This window comes from Pipistrellus hanaki, assembly GCF_964339955.1.
Source record: "Pipistrellus hanaki genome assembly, chromosome: 2".
Classification (NCBI taxonomy): domain Eukaryota; kingdom Metazoa; phylum Chordata; class Mammalia; order Chiroptera; family Vespertilionidae; genus Pipistrellus; species Pipistrellus hanaki.
The window spans coordinates 132445631-132458003 of NC_140504.1; the positions used below are offsets into that span (position 1 = coordinate 132445631).

General features: G+C 41.4%; 1 pseudogene across 1 annotated transcript; it reads right to left on the reverse strand.

Moving 5' to 3' along the window:
• Positions 1-10777: 10777 nt before the first annotated feature.
• LOC311617166 (mitochondrial import inner membrane translocase subunit TIM14-like) lies at positions 10778-11411 on the reverse strand (annotated as a pseudogene). The gene has a single exon. The product of its transcript is annotated as a mitochondrial import inner membrane translocase subunit TIM14-like (transcript).
• Positions 11412-12373: the final 962 nt, after the last annotated feature.

The following is a 12373-nucleotide window of genomic DNA, read 5'->3' on the forward strand; positions in this document are numbered from 1 at the left end:
TTGTGCACTGGTCCTCTCATAATTCGGGACCCTTCAGGGGATATTGGACTGGCAGTTTGGGTCCCATCCCCACAGGCCAGGCTGAGACCTCTCTAGTATGCATATGTGATCTTTGGTTAATCTCTTCCCGCTCCCCCACCCCACCCCCGCTTCCCTCTGAGATTCATCAGTCTGTTCCATATTTCCATGCCTGTGCATTGAGTGTCTGCCCCCTGATGGTTAGTGTGCATCATAGCTACCAGTCAAATGGTTGAAAGGTCTAACAGTCACTTAGGCTTATACGTATTGAGATTTTCCCCCCCCAGTCATAAGCTATTTTAAAAGACCAGCCACCATCATCATGCAGTTATTTCAGGTGAAATTATAGTTTTACCAAATGCACACATAAATTATGCACACATAAATCACATAAATGCACACAATAGTAAGAACTAAAGTCATGTTTGACCTCCTATAGTGCTCAATAGAGTTAGTCTCAAATGCCAGGGTACACCCTTGTATCTCAAGGTTATTGTGGTCAAGTTCTCTAGTTTCTTCATCTGAGCAGTAGTGATAACAACAGCATCTATGTAATAGGGTTGTTATGAGGATGCATGAGGCAGCCATGGAAGGTAATCAGCAGAGTCCTGAAAAAGGCAATAAGTTACACAGATCCAGGTCCAGGGATCTGAAAATTATGTAACTTTGGGGACCTTTTTAATAAAAAAGAAGACATGCTGAAACCTGTGCGGACTGAAGGGTCTCGGGTTTGATTCTGGTCAAGGGCATGTACCTTAGTTGTGAGCACATCCCCTGTAGGGGGGTGTGCAAGAGGCAGCAGGTTGATGTTTCTTTCTCATCGACGTTCCTAGCTCTGTATCTCTCTCCCTTCCTCTCTGTAAAAAATCAATAAAATATATTTAAAATAATAATAATAATAATAATAATTAAAAAAAGAGGACAACCTTACCTTTGCAAGTTTTGTGTGAACATATGACTCTGTATATGCGATGCTAAGGCCTCTTCCAAGGTCCAGTGAGGGCTTGTTAAAGTGAAAGGTACTGAGGCTTCTACTTTATCAGCTTTAAGGTAAACCTAGCTCTGAAAAAATGTTCAACATAGATGTTAGCCTTTGTTATTATTTATTTATTTGAAAAATGTTTGTGGAGCACTGACTATGTGCCAGGCTGTGAGCTCCCACTAGATACTGGGGGTGTTGTACATCTGGAAAATCTATGCCCTAGCTAAAGGGAAGATCATTAAATATCAAAGCAAACCAAACTTCTTATCTAAAGAATGTACTTAGATTTGACAAAACATCTCAAAGCTAATAAATGACTGCAAAACACTTTACAGACCTCCTTAACAGAAACATTGCACCAATGGAATAGATGAACTATTTGTAGTCATTACTTGTGTTTTCACTTAAAAATTTATGATAAAATACAATACATATAATTTAAAATATACTATCTTAGCTGTTATAAGTACACCAGAGGCCCTTTGCACGAAGAGATTCATGCAATAAGCCTTCCTTCCCCTGGCTCCTGGCACTGGTTTTCCTCTGGCACCCAGGACCCAGGCCTTTGCTCTGGCCACTGCCTTCAGTTTTTGCTCCAAACAGAGTACCTCTCCTGTAGCTCCCTCCATCCCTGCCCTACCCCTCATAGCAGGCATCCCTCCCTGCTGGGCTGCTCTGAACCTGCATGCATGCTGCCCAGAGGTCCAGAGCACCTGGGGGGTAGGACCGTCACCATCTTTGTCAGGTTAATTTGCATACCTATTCCTGATTGGCTAGGAGGCATTGTGAAGGTACAGTCAATTTGCATCTTTCTCTTTTATTAGTGTAGATAATTTTAGCTATATTAAGTACATCCATATTGTTTTATAACCATCACCACCACTCATCTCCAGAACTCTGTATTCATGAAACACTAAGTGTTCATTTCCCTCTCCCCAGAGTCTCTGGCAACCACCATTCTACTTTCTATCTCAGTGATTTTGACTACTGAGAGTACTCAAATGCTCTCAGAGTATTTATAGCTTAGATCTATAGGTATCCCCTTCAGAGTACTCTGTCGATGACCCTTGGGTTGCTTCTGTGTTTTAGTTATTGTGAATAATGCTGCTGTAACCATGGATATAGAAGTGGTCATCATTTTAATGTCGCTTCAGAATATTTGGATCCCCATGATCACTTACGGTATTAGAATGTACTTGGATTATTACTCTCTTTGGTCACATGTGAATTAAATAAAGCAGTCAAATGCCTATGAGCCAGTAATCAAAGTTAAATTCTTTAACATGGCCACCCTGCCACTGCGATGGCTCAGTGGTTTTGCATGGACCAATGAACAGGAGGTCATGGTTCAATTCCCCATTGAGCACATGCCCAGATTGTGGGCTGGATCCCCAGTAGGGGTCATGCACGAGGCAACCAATCACTGATTCTCTCTCATCACTGATGTCTCTATCTCTTTCTCTCTACCTTCCTCTCTGAAATCAATAAAAATATATTTTACAAAATGAATAAATTCTTCACTGTGGTTGACCTTATCTCTCATTGCCCTGGGTAAAGACAGTGAGTCAGTGGAGCACTGATCTAGGACTCAGCAGAACTGGGCCCTGGGTCCAGCAAGGCAGTGAGTATTGGCTACTTATGTGATATCAGGGCAAATCCTTTCATCTTCTGGGCTTGTCTTATGAGTGATTTGGAGTGGGATTTCTTTTCATGGATGATCAACTCAGCCTGTGTCTTGGGAAATTCCTCATTACCAGGCAAACTGAGATGGTGGGTCATCCTCTCTTCAGCAACTACTCACTCAAATCTGACACCAGATCTTTTAAATGTTCTAGATTGAATGGCATAAAGCTGTTTAATCGTTTCCCCATCCTCCCTAGGGAATATCAAAAGGGAATTCAGCAGCTGAGTAGGGCTGGGACAAAATTCCAAATGTGTAATTTTTAACAGGCCTTGGGGAAAGGGTTGATTTCAGATCCTGTTAAGAAGTCATCTCTCACCAATGTTCTGGTTAGGAAGGTTTGTATGTTAACGATTAGACAAGAGCTGTTAAAATCTCAGTTGAGCAGCTTAAAATATTTTCTACTTTAAAAAAAGAATTTCAATTGAAGTTTATTTATACTCAGATGTCTTTCTACCTTAGTCATTAAAATATTGGCCACAACCCTAAACTCCAAAAGAAAAACAAATAAACCTCAAAGAGACAAGACATATTAATATCTGAAAAAAATTATTGACATAATTTTTCCTTTGGAGGTAAATCAGAATAGATGTGGAAATTGTCTTTCTGTATGATCACTAAATATTTCCTATTTTTAATAAATAGCCTGGCTTCTCATGAACCAACCATTAAGTAGGTAGGATTTTTTTTTTTTTTTTCCTATCAAAGAGCATCATCCTACATCATAGGGCAAAAACAAAACAAAACAACAACAAAAACAACAAACAAAATTAAACTAAGGTGTGCTCCTTGTCTGATCTGCAACTGAAAGGAAAGCTCAGCCTGGACTATATTGAAAGTCCCCCTCCCTTATGTAGGAATGTGCAGACGTGCCTGCCTGAAACCCCAAATGAGCCCACTTTTCTGGGAGGATGATTCAGCCAGATTCCAAGACCATCAGCAAACAGGCAGGACTGGTGTGAATGAAGTCAGTGAAGATTTGAGGACTGTTAACTTCTAGGAGTGAAATAGTGTCCTGGCTGAATCAACTGGGCAAAAGAATCAATTCAGCTCCATTCTGTCAGCTTTATATTTTTAAAATATTTGCAAGTTTTCTCTTAGGTCTGTGGGCATTATTGATATAGCGCATTATTGAATAGTGCATTATTGATTTGATTTGGTCTTGATATAAGGCCTAAAAGGCAATCTTGGGCCTACCAGTACAACCTTCTCCCTACATGAACACAGAAATGAAAAAACAATTCCCCATATCAATTAGTCATTCCTATAGACCAGTGTTTCCCAACCTTCTCTCATGATGAGAATCACCTGGTGGAGTTGTTAAACTACAGATTCCTGAATCCCAACTAAGAGGTGCTAAACTAGAATGTTTGGGAGCATATAGGTAAAATTGTATACTTAACTTAGTGCTCTGTACAATTTTACCTATATGCTCCCCAAAATTCTAGTTTAGCACCTCTTAGTTGGGATTCAGGAATCTGTAGTTTAACCACTCCACCAGGTGATTCTCATCATGAGAGAAGGTTGGGAAACACTGCTATAGACAACAGTTTAATGGCCTACTTTATGGTCTGTCATGATAGAATCTATACTTATAGATCAAGTTATATTCTACAAAACCTTTGCACATGTATATCATTCAAACCTCATACATGAAAATAATATGTGTAAGACATTATTATCCCCATTTTATTAATGTAGCACCAGAAGCTCAGAGCAGTTAGGAGTCTTGACCCCAGGGCACTGAACCGGGAAGTGGCAGAGCTGGGCTCAAAGCTGAATCTTCTAAATCAAAATCAGGACTCTTCAGTGAAATTCAAAGCAAAATGTGTTTTTCTGTTTAAAATATTCTTTGTTGCATTGTTGCTAATCTTTCTCATACTATTGATAGCATCGAAAGATAATGATTAATAGGAGTTTAGAGAGAGTGCTAAAAGAGGTCAAAAACAGTGTTTGGTAACACCCACACTTACAGGACCAGCAGAAGGAAGAGAAGCCAGCAAAAGGGTTCATGCATTGGTCAGAGAAGGGGTGGAGGACCCCGCCAGCTCAGCGCTGCCTCCAAAGAGAGGGAGGAGAGAGGAAACTTCATCCACAAAAATAACAATTGACAACAACCCCTGGGTTTGGTGTTTAGGGAACTACTGCTGACCTCAGGGAGCACAATTCCACAGAATCATAATGTTGGGTTCAATTAATCTAAATATTCACCCTCACCCATGACAAACTCCCCATATGCTTGCTGCTTGCCCATCCCAGTGATACTGATGAGCAGCTCTCTGAGGAGGCCATTCACTGCACATTTGAATAACTTTAAATCTTTAAATAGACTGTCTACTACATACCACGTACTGTTTTAAGTGGTAAGTGATGAAGCAGTAAACAAAACTCTGTCCTCATCAACTTATTGGGGAGATACATTTTAAATCAAGAATCGTAATATCAGATGGCTACAAAGAATAATTAAGCATGGAATGACTGTGGGAGGAAGAAGAGGGACTTGTATCTCCTTTAGATACTGTAGTCAGGGGAGCCCTGGCCCATTGCTAAGTGGTAAGAGCATAGTTCAGTCTGTGGATTTGATTCCCAGTTAAGAGCAAGTACCTTGGTTGCAGGTTCGATCCTGCATTGAGTGTGTGCTCCCGATGGTCAGTGCATGTCATAGTGACCAGTGGTTCCTTCCATATGTCGTTCTGCTGTTCAGTCAATTTGCATACAGCATTAGGATTTTACATAGATAGATTCTTAGGGGGAAGTGGCATCATGGGAGGAAAGCTTGACTGGAGTATTTTCAAAAGAAAATGAGCGAGGAGAAGGTGGAGGCAGCAAGAATGACAACTTTTTCAAGTAATTTTGTCATAATGAGAATCAAAGAAAGGAGACAGTATCTAGAAAGCGATATGGAGTGAGAGATATGTGTTCGTTTGCTAAAGATGAGAGATATTACAGCATTTTTACATATTTTATCTGAATAAGCCAGAATGAAAGAGAAATTGATGAAGCCAGAGAGGGGGCAATAGCAAGAGCAAGATTTTTGCATAGAGGGCAGGGGAGAGAAGCAGAGCACAGTGGGATTGGCCTTGGAGAGGAATAGAGACAGTAGAAGGAGCCTTGCAGCAGGAGGATATAAAGATACAGATGCAGACATTTCATAGACTTCATGGTACATCTGTGGAAGCCCTCTCATTATGCTCTTATTTTCTCAGTAAAATAAGGCGTAAGCCCAGCAGCTGAAAGCAAGGAGGTTTGAGGAGAGTCTGTGGAATCCTCTCTCTAGAGAATGGGAGAGTGAGTCAACTGAGGAAATCAGCTAGGGTTACCAGGCAGCTCTTTAAGGTCACTTAAAATTCTATGTTGTTTCTGGGTCATTAAGATTAAACTTTTATCAACCAAATTCCTGACCTCCCTTTGACCCCCCTCCCTTCATGTGATCTCCTTTAAAACATATATCATTTATTATTGCATTTGATCTACAAATACTCACATCACATTTATCCAAGTCCTAGGAGCATAGGTGCAATCAAGGGCACATTCTCTCCTGGGTCAGACTTAGAGTGGACAGGAAAGAGAGAGAAGAAAAGGTTGACTCCATTAGGACCTTAAACTTCCCTCTCCAACCATCAACAAATGGAAAGCAATTTTTAAAAAATATATATATATATTTTATTGATTTTTCCACAGAGGGGAAGGAAGAGGGATAGAGAGCTAGAAACGTCGATGAGAGAGAAACATCAACCAGCTGCCTCCTGCACACCCCCACCGGGGATGTGCCCATAATCAATGTACATGTCCTTGCCGGAATCAAACCCGGGACCTTTCAGTCCGCAGAGCGACGCTCTATCCACTGAGCCAAACCGGTTTCGGCTGGAAAGCAATTTTTACTATTATTTTTTAAGGCAGCGATCTCCCTTCAGGAGGAAGGAAACAAACAATTGGAGAACACGGCCTTGATTTGAGAACAAAAAGAACTTTTAGACACTGAAATCTAGGATTAGACAGGCCTATCTACCCAGACCTTGTCTGAAAGTTATAGCATGGGGGAGAAAAAGCAGAAACAAATGACACTTTTAGGTAGTTCAACACCAAGAAGAGAGAGGCAAGGAAGGTGTTCCCAGCTGGTGCAGATCCAATTTCTTCTTCCAGACACCATTTAGACACATTATTACATCTGGTAAGGGTGGAGTGGGGAAGGGGAGCAAAAGAGTAGCCACTAATTCACACCCCTCACACATAAGAAAACTTATGGGATAGGAAGGTTCTCTCCCAACAATCATAAATTGAAAGGCCTTGGACCATGAGAGGTGTCTTGTCCCATGCTGGGCCTTGGCTCAGCCCTGCAGCAAGCACTGGATAGATGGTAAGAAATGATAAATTTTAGGGTATAGAAATTGATTGCTATGCTGACCTATGAAATGGGAGCTAGTCAACAAGAGAAGTGAGGTACTGAAAAGGAGGTAGATCCAATCAATTAGATCAAGAAATGGCTGGCTTTGAGGTTTTAGAGAAGTGATTTTCAACCTTTTTCACCTCATGGCACACAAACTAGTTACTGAAATTCTGCAGCACACCAAAAAATAAATTTTTTGCTGACCTGACCAATAAAAAAAAGTATAATTTTGACTCATTCATACTGGATGGCTATTGTTGAGTTGGCTGTTGCCATTTTTTTATTTATTTGATAATCTAAAGGAAAAGAGATCAGTGCCCCTGGCTAAATAGCCAGTCATTGCATGTTCTAAATATTCTTGCAACATACCAGTGTGCCACGGCACGCTCGTTGAAAATTGCTATTGTAGAGGGAATGTGCTGGAAAGGTCATAGCTTTTCCCACATTTGAAAATCACGATTATATTCTCTGAAGTCTTTTTGCTAGGCTTAAACATATCCAGGTCCTTCACTGGTCCTCACATGAGAATGTTTCAAGTGTCTTTAGCAACTGCCTGGTTGCTTTCTACTGAGCATACTCCAGCTTGTTTCTTTGAAAGGGTGTCACTTGGAGACCACTACAGCATTGCATCTGGCAGGAGCCGGCAGGAACCCTCTTCCTGGGTCATGGATTCTCCCTCAGCTGAATAGGAAGCCGTGGGCCTGTGTCCCTGTCCCTGCTCAGCCACCTTGAGCTCTCTGGCTACTACAAACCCCTGTCTCTCTTGCAATACTATTGCCAGGGGAGGGCTCTGTCACCTCTTAGCTGGGCAGTTGGTTGTTGTTGTTTTTAATCTCATGTGTATATCTGCCCCCATAAAATAGCAATGGTTGGAGGGATGATTTATTTGTGGGTCATTTCAACTCCTATGAAATTCCTAATGACATTGATCCTTTAGTACTAGTCTCAGAAGTGTTTGGCAGTGAAGGAAAGGAAGTGTGTGATTTATTTATATCTATTTATTCAGTGATCACAGATAGTTATTGAGAACCTTCTAAAAGGTCAGGACTGGGATACAGCCATAGACAAAAAGGATCTGGCCCCAGGACCCATGGAGTGTGCAGTGTAGGACCAGAAAAAGATTTTTCTGGTTTGTCAATTTGGACAAAGGGGATCTCAGCTTACCTAGAGACTTAAACTGATCTGTAGAAGTTTCTTCTTCTTTCTAGTTATAGCACAGGAATTAACCTTCATCCATTTAAACGCCAGTCTCTACTAGCACTTTGGGATTCATCACCTCTCGCCTACTCTTTCTTTCTTCCACATCATTCACCTCTCTCTCTCTAGGTAAGTCCCCTCATCATATGCATCTGTTCAAATATCTATCGCCTTGATCCAGATTTCCCTCTCTGGTTACTGGTCTATTTCTTTGTATCCCTTCACAACAAAGCTTCTTGAAAAACAATTCTCTAGGCCTGAGGTATCTGAGGCTGGAAAGAGTGTGGACGTGTTTGGAACAGCTGTGAGTGTCATGGCAGAGAGATAAGTGAGAACGCACTTTCCAGAGTGGTAGGCACTGAGATCAAAGCCTCTGCAAATATTTTGATAGGAGGCAGCTGTGTTATAGGAAAGTGGGCTCTGATCTCCCCTCAGAGTACCTTTGCTGAATCCTGGTCCTACCATTCCCTAGAGCAGTGTTTCCCAAAGTGTGGTACGCATACCCCCAGGGAAGAGTTTGGTGGGATACACGTTGCACCGGAGTTTGGTGGGGATATGCACTGCACCGTGCTTAGCTGCACCTAATTCTATGTTCTCATGAGTATGAGGGGTACTCAGTGTTATGAAAATTATAGAAGGGGTACACATATGTCAAAAGTTTGGGAAATACTGCCCTAGAGGCTGTGACCTTGGTCAACTTCTTTGAGCCTCAGTTTCCTCATTTATCGAAAGTACTGATATAGGGATATCCCTTTCATAATTTTGTAATGACAATGAAATAGGATTCCTGAAAGGGAAACAAATGAAATGCTAGGAAGTATTGTACAGCAATATTTCTCTACAACATTTTTTAAAAATAAGGTTTAGCCCAATTTGAGTCTGGGTTCCTCCAAAGTCAGAGCCTGAGCTAAAGGCTTGCTTGCCTGACCCCGTTGTCCGTTGGGAATGTGATCCTGGGAGCAGGCCTGGGGGAGGAGGAGTGCAGCAGGGAGGGAAGGCCTGTACAAAGATGTGTTACTAAGTTGCTCACGGTTGCTGGTGACTGGTCCTTGATCCTGTGTGACCTTCTGAGGAGCCTTACAAAATGCATCTGGGAACTGTCCCCTCGGGGGACTGAATGAGGAAGTATTTATCCCCAAATTCCCATCTCTATTGATCAGAAGTAACCAGCTGGAGCTGACGCCCCCTCTCCCTGTCAGAGTTGCACACACCTGAGTGACAACTAGACCCCAGGGGGTGAATGAAAGGGGAAAGTGCAGGGTGAAGACAGGCCAGGTCAGGGCGTGTAAGTTTGAAACTTACTCCGAACGGGCTCCTATAGCATTGAAGAGAAGATCAGATGTTTGAGGACAGTGAAGGTATGAAATAATTGTTGTGCAAAGTAGAAGAGCTAGTTCATCAGATTGTCCTGCAGATGAAGAAGTATCTAAAAATCTATAATGACATCTACCTGTAGTTTGGGTGACTGTTTTTTAATCAATGTTCAGCTGCTCAGGAGCAGGCATAAAGAATGACTTGGTTGGACCCTGGCCTGTGTGACTCAGCGGGTTGGTGTCATCTGTGCACAGAAAAGTTGCCGTTTAGATTCAATTCCTGGATCAGGACACATGCCTGGGTTTCGGGCTCGATTCCCCAATAGAGGGTGTGCAGGAGGCAGTAGATCTCCTCTCTCTCTCTCTCTCTCTCTCTCTCTCTCTCTCTCTCTCTCTCTCTCTCCCTCTCTCTCTCTCTGTGTGTGTGTGTCTCTCTCTCTCCCTCCCCTAAGAAAATCAGTTATAAGAAAATCAGTTAAGAAAAAATCTTTTCAACAAAAGGAATGATTTGTTTGAGCTCCTTAAGGGATTGGGTGTGGCTAAGACAAGTCTAACAGAGGGACAGAGGGAAAAAGAAATGAAGACTTTTATATCTTTGTCTTCCTTTCAGTAAAGAAAGAATAGAAATAATTGTGTCTCCTATTTACCAAATACTAATATTTGTGAATAAATAGAGGTTTGACATTTTGATAAAAATGTTACATTGTAGGCAAGAAAGCTAAATTCTGAATGATATTTGTAATATATAAGTAATTATATTGTGTATAATATTAAATCATGTTATGCTAGAGGTACTTTACTTGGGACAGAGGAGCACTTTTGGTGTAACCTCCTATTTTTTGAGAGTGTATATATTTCCCTAACATTCTCTTTGGTACTAAGCATTCTCAAATGCATTCCCAGGGGGATCCGGAAATGTTGGTCCATATCCATTTGGCAGTTTAGGGATGTGTTAGAGTGTGGGAAAATTCTGAGGTTATTTTCAGGTTATAACATCTGAATACTTCTTTGCAGGTCCAAAGAACAGTTTATTTAAAACAAACAAACAAACAAACAAACAAAAACCCCCCAAAAACTATAAGGATACCATAGCCTTGGTTCTCATTGCAAGGAGAAATTGCCATCTTTATTTATTTATTTTTATTTTTATTTTTTATTCAAATGGTATGTGTCCATATTATTGAGCATTAATTTCCAAGTATTCTATAATTTGATTTAGAACCTTCAAATTTAAATAAGAAACTTATACCAAGGCTTTGACTTAGTTTGTGCTAAATCATTTTTTAAAATGTGTAGCTTTGGGACATTTTATTACAAAAAGCTGTTTTTATATAAGTGACTAACAACTTAAAATTCACGATACATTTACTTCATTTTTTAGCTTGACCGTCTAGTAAATCTTTAGCTTCATTGATTTTGGCTGCTATGCAAGGAGATCCTCCCTTGTCTGGGTGATTTAACAGCATAATTCGTCAGTGAGCATCTCTTATTTTTCCTTTATTGGCAGTAGGGCTTACACCTAATATTAATGCTGCTTCTAGTTTTGTCATTTTGGGTTCAAACCCACCTCTGTAATAGCCACCACTGAAGGCAGATTTTGATAGACTTTGAAAAACTTGTTTTACTTGAGGCTCCATATGCTTCATGGCTTGCAAAACATAACGGCCTGCAAATCCTGCAGCAGCAATGGTCAATCCAACTGCGACCACTGTACTGGCCATGGCTCCGGCTCGGCTCCCCTGCCTCTGCCGAGAGCGCGGCTCATCCCAGCCCCGAAGGCCGCGGCTACTCGCTCCCCGCCGCCCCCAGACAGCAAGGGCGCCACCGGTGGGGACCAAAGGCCCTCCGAAATTGCCATCTTTAAAGAAATATCATTCAAAATAAAATCCTGAGTTAGAAAATTGAAGAACTAATATGCAGATGAAATGTAAAAAGTCCTCTAATGTTTTAAATGGCTGATTGGTTTATTGTATTTTTCTTTTCTTAGACAAAGGTAAAGCACTTTTAAAGAGGTGGTCCTGGGGATATGACCATGGGTGTGGCCGTGGCTCTGAGGAATGTAACTTGGATATCATAAACCAGACTTCTCCCTTTTTACCTCTCTGTGAACTCGGACATCAGCAGGGTGAATCTCTGTTTCATCCAGGAGAAACAACTCGGAGTCTCTCCTCTGAGGCTTCCTAGATTCTTGGGATGCTCTCCATTCCCACCACAGCTCTCTCAGCCTGACTGCCTTGTCGGTGGGGAAAGACCCAAGGAAACTATAGTAACCCCAGTGACAGCCAGGGCTCATCCACTGCACAGAAGGACACGATGCCCTGTGTTGGTGAGTAAAAGGCCTTGGGCAAAGGCATCGAGCTGCTGCTTTGATAGTTCCCATCAGCTGTCAGGGCATTCTCCGTATCTTCTTCAGTCATGGCAATTTTAAATGAGTTGTTGCTCCAGTCTAGACTCTTGCTGAACCAACATGTGGTCAGACAGGGTGACCGCATTTTTCAAGAGTTGCCAGCAACTTCACTTTCAGCTGCTCTGCTCATGTATATTCTGCATGATCAACCACAATTTATTCCCTGAACTTTGAGGGAGGACAGTGAAAATAAACATGAAACATCAATGTGTTCTTGACACATACCACCAATTAGAAAACTCACATTTCAGAATCTGACATCTATTGATACATACTATCTTCAACCCAATCACAAATCCAGTCAATTTTACCTTAAAATACATTTCTTATATCCATCCCCTACTATTCATGGGCACTGCCATGTTTTTAGTTCAAGTCTCCCTTATTA